Below are 5,000 nucleotides of genomic sequence, written 5' to 3' on the forward strand. Positions count from 1 at the left end.
CACAATCATTATGAATTTTTCAGAAAGCTCAAAAACTTTGATCAAGTACCCATTCAACCTGCCTCAATAATTTTATATGAGCATAGTCAGAAACTACTTTGTACCGACGATCAGTTAGATCGTTGGAAGAGACACTTTGACTCGGTATTAAATGTCAGACGTCCTATTGCAATAGACTTTGGAATGTTTGTACGCTTTGTTGGGTCTGGTGCTCCACTCAGTGAAGAAGAAATCACCAATGCTATTAGAAAGTTAAAAATAATAGAGCATCTGGTAATGATGGAATAACAGCTGAATTACTGAAAGCTGGGCCTACGGAGCTTTTTGATTGGCTATATGAACTTCTTCAAAAAGTTTGATCTTCAGGAAAAGTGCCACAGGATTGGAAAGATTCAGTTCTTGTTCCTGTTTTCAAGAAAAATGACAGACTAATATGTGACGACTACTGTGGCATTTCACTACTCAGTGTACCTGGAAAGGTATTAGCAAATATTCTTCTGGAACGACCTAGACAGTCAGTTGAACCTCTGCTACTAGAAGCTCAATGTGCTTTTCGTTCTGGTAGAGAAACAAATGATCAATTATAGTTGGTTTGTCAGTTAATTGAAAAGTCCATTGAACATGAGTGTGCTGTCCATGTTTGTTTTGTTGATCTGGAGAAAGCTTTTGACTCCGTACCTAGAGATGTTCTCAGCCTACTTTGAAAGAGAGAGGCATTGAGGAACAAGTTGTACAATTGATTGTTGACATATTCACAATGAAACACATTGTGTTGTCAAATCTAAAGATAAGAAGTCCTTAAATTTTGAAGTTGCAACTGGTGTACGTCAGGGTTGTGTTATGTCTCCTGTATTATTTAATCTCGTCATAGACAGGATTGTACGCGAAGCACTAAACAAAGCTAAAGTTGGCGGAGTAGAAATTGAATACAGGAAAGAGGGAGTTCTCTACATGAACTACAGAGGCAAAGCTCAAGGAACTAGTGTCATTAAAGCTGCTATGTATGCTGATGATTTAACTTTAATTAATTGGGAAGACGTCGGTGAACTACAAAAGTTAATAGACAGTCTACATGAGTCCTGCTGTAAATGGGGAATGAAAATCAGCATCAAGAAACAAAAGTTTTGAGCATTGGTTGCGAGCAGGCACGTATTCTTCTTGACGGTTCTGTTCTTGAAATCGTTACAGAGTTTACTTACTTGGGGAGTATATCATGAGCCAAAATGATGGATGCAATGCTGAAATTGATGCTCGTATGTGCAAAGCAAGTAAACTTTTTGGTTCCTGGAAGAAAAGGGTATTTACCAACAGACAGTATTCAATCTCCCCAAAGATGAAAATTTTCTGTGCTTTGGTGAGACCAGTTTTGCTATACGGATGTAAGACTTGGTCCGTTACACAAGCAAACTTGCAATGCTTAAATACATTCCACATGCGGTGCATTCGATCGATTCTTGGTGTTTCAAGATGAAATAAAATCAAGAATTCAGACAATTTAGAACCAGCGTGTGAAGACCCTATTGCTATGGCAATACAGAAACAACGATTGCACTGGGCCATCTGCTGTGCATGAGTGACAATCGTCCCCCAAAACAACTACTTCGCAGCAGACTTAGTAATGCAACAAGGCCAACACATGGGTCTAAATAGAGATGGATAGATGTTGTCACAAGAGACCTCAGGTCATAACGTATCGGTCTTCGTGATGCTGATGATTGTGCTGCTTGGAGAAGCGCTATTACGCTGCGTAGCCAAACCCATAGTGGGTATGGTGGAATCAAGGTCAAGGTGTGTGTGTGTGTGTGTGTGTGTGTGTGTGTGTGTGTGTGTGTGTGTGTGTGTGTGTGTGCATGCGTGTGTAAGAAAGAGAGGGAATGGTGTTTGCAAAACACTGTCACCTTGTTGAACGGTTAAATAAAGCCTACATTACTCAGTTGACTTCTATGTATTTGGAACTTACTAAATCAATAATTCTTGTTGTTCAGTTTTTCAAATTGACTCAGTCAGTATACTGTATTCTTCAAATTGAAATGACGTACTCAAATACTAACATGCTCCAATACAATGTTACTTTAGGACACTAGTCAGTATTGTATTGCAACATTGGAACAACATGTCATTCAATTTGAGGAAATGCAGTAGGTATCTTGAGTCAATTAGAAGCCAGGACTGTTATTTAATTAATTAATTATTTAGTTATTACTTTAGCTTTAGCATTGACTATTAATTATAAGTATGGAAAACAATGCGTGAGAGAAATTGTGGTAAATAGAATTGTTATTCTGAATATTTTTCAAATGATCTGTTTTAGACAGTTCATCAACTGTCTTTCAGTGAAAGGCCTTGTTGACAATGAGTTGCGGTGTCTGCTACTAGGTACACTGTGAATGCAACCTGGCTGATTCTGAGCTAAGCCAACTCCTTGTGGAGTCATGCATTTAACCAGAAGAAGGAGTCACGACTAGTGAAGCTTGTGCTAGTATTAGTAACTTAAAAAACGGAAGTGAAAGTATTCGTAGTTACTAGTTGTACTGGTACTGGAGTGGTACTTCGAAAAGGATGACATAGCACTTTAGTGGTAAATATTTTCACTATTATTAAATATTCCATATGAGTTGATATCCATATATATATAATCATGAACAATCTACCTGAAGTGCAAGTTTAATACAATTTTCCGCTGTCATGTTTGAACTAAAACTTCAAACATAGTGAATCAAGTCTGAATTTCTGACTTGTAACAGATGATCTTCATCTTGAACGTGCAACAGCAGTTGTTATTTTCCCACTGGACACAGAGAGTAGTCAGCATCTACATCACACATAATGATGTAGTGAAAACATAGAAAACAGTTATTGAATAATTTAATAAGAACTAATTAATTATGTACATAATACAAACAATTAACGATACCACCAGATAAGGAGCAGACAGCTAAACAGTTGAAATGTTTAATTACATCTAAAGTATCTGTAACAAACCATAATTAATATTGTAGCATGTCGTGGGCAACTACCATGTGTTGTTCTAGACCGTAATTCACTGCATACTCCATGACATCAGAAACAGAGTTAGCATCACCGAATCATTCATTAGTTGGTGATTCCTGTAACGCAAGCACGAAAGTTTATTACTACGATTGCATAGAAGTAGAAGACAGTGATATGTAGGAATCAAGCATCAAATGTATTGAAATTGCTTCAATAAGCTACATATAAATAGCTGAAGAATGTGATGCATCACATTGAATCCACTGGTTTCAATTCAGTGTTGAATTGCTCTAACCATCTTATAAAGTATTCCTACTGTACTGTACTGTCGATGGCTTCATTGAGAACAAAGTTGAAATTTTATTGCCACAAATAAATTAATTACATACAAATACAGTTATAGTTAAGAAATACTTATCTTTGCTCAAATATAAGAAATGTGACATTTAAAAGAATTATGTCAAATTTCTAATTTACATCCTAAATCATGTATAAATAACTATATGGTCACCTTCAGATATCAAAGTTCTCTAGCATGCCAACAAAACCAAAGTAGTCACATGAGAATGAGTGATATGTTAACGTGTTGTCTACGGCGATTGTTTCTTTTCTACAACCTTTCAACTAAATTAACTACCATTCTAATGTCAAACAAGTGATTGAAATTATTTCTTTAAATAGGATACAAATGAAATAACAAAGTACAATGTAAAAGCAATAATAAATAAACCAAAAACTGTAATTCAATCAGCCATACAAGAAATGCCTCAACAGAGACACACATCCAGTTTTTATTATGTCGTGGCAGATGCAGATCTCAAGGGAAAAGCCCTGACACGTTATCCTCGCCCATGCCATTACCTGTAAATAGCAGTGTACAAAGTAAAATGTAAAATAAAACACGACAAACACTTCTGTCATCATTTTCAACTTTATTGCAAGAGAAACAATTAAACATGTACAATAACAGCAACATTCAGTTTGAAAGGTGCACATAGAAGTTAGTACATTTTGACAAAAACATTCTGGTCTTTACACAAAAGAAACAAACAATCAATCCTAAACATGATAGTTGCATCATAGAAATGTTCTCATTTGGTGAGATTGACATAAAAGTCATATCAACACCAGTCATCGTACTAATTCAGAGTTTTCTAGAAATTCTAGAGACCATTATTCGTGCTCCTTACAAACCACAAAACTACTAATAAATGTCATTCTTACCTTCAGCAGCAACATTCTGAGTGAGTAGAATATGTGAGTAGATTAATGAGACAAACGCAGCAACTGCAATGATTACAGGAACGTGGATCCGAACTATGTCACTACAGCCAGACCCAAAACATTCGTATGTCTTTGTGATAGGCTCAAAACTATTAATTAAAGCAAACCCAGTCGGATGTCAGGGAAGCTTTAAAAGAACTGGAAAATCTTATTTACCTTTGCCAATGTCCAGCACTGCTACAAACCGTAGCAGCAGATATTAGTAAATCTGCCGAGGCAATGAGGCAGAAAATTCCACAGTCAACAGAATGCTTATTGCTTCTACCAGATCTACAAAAAAAAGACAAGCAGAAAACATTATGACGGCTAGTGTACAAGCAGCTAAATGAGTATACAAGCAGCTAAAAGAGTGAGAGTAGATTTAATAACAAGCGATACAGCAATCACTGAGCTAGAAGAGCAACCAAGAAAGAGAAATAAGACTTACAGTAAGAGAGTAGGAGCAAAAGCTGATCATCTGAGACGACTCGAACAATCACGACAAAGAATGCAATCTAGCAAAAACAAAAAGGGACGGCTTACACAGCCCTTGTAAAGAGATCCAATCAACATGCTAGAACAACTACATCATCAGCAACTGTTCCTGACAGACAAGTTATCCAAAATGTAACAACAGCCCCAAGTCACAACCCAAGTCACAAGGAAAGTAGTACTGAACTTCTACGTACATCAGGCTTCCAAATATACTACCCAATTTTTCTAGTCCAACAAATTGCGCACTCTTA

At 36.6% G+C, this 5,000-nt stretch overlaps 1 long non-coding RNA gene across 1 annotated transcript in view; it reads right to left on the reverse strand.

Annotated features, from left to right (window-relative positions):
• Nucleotides 1–2,389: 2,389 nt before the first annotated feature.
• LOC134179041 (uncharacterized) overlaps nucleotides 2,390–5,000 on the reverse strand; it is a 2,971-nt gene continuing 360 nt past the window's right edge. Inside the window, exons 1-5 of the long non-coding RNA XR_009969762.1 lie at nucleotides 4,703–5,000; nucleotides 4,432–4,545; nucleotides 4,216–4,364; nucleotides 2,983–3,107; nucleotides 2,390–2,812 (exon numbers count right to left, since the gene is read on the reverse strand). The exon at nucleotides 4,703–5,000 is cut by the window's right edge and continues 360 nt beyond it. This is a non-coding gene — a long non-coding RNA (uncharacterized LOC134179041). The remainder of the gene's footprint in view (nucleotides 2,813–2,982; nucleotides 3,108–4,215; nucleotides 4,365–4,431; nucleotides 4,546–4,702) is intronic.

This window comes from Corticium candelabrum, chromosome 4 (assembly GCF_963422355.1).
Source record: "Corticium candelabrum chromosome 4, ooCorCand1.1, whole genome shotgun sequence".
In the NCBI taxonomy this organism is placed as follows: Eukaryota; Metazoa; Porifera; class Homoscleromorpha; order Homosclerophorida; family Plakinidae; genus Corticium; species Corticium candelabrum.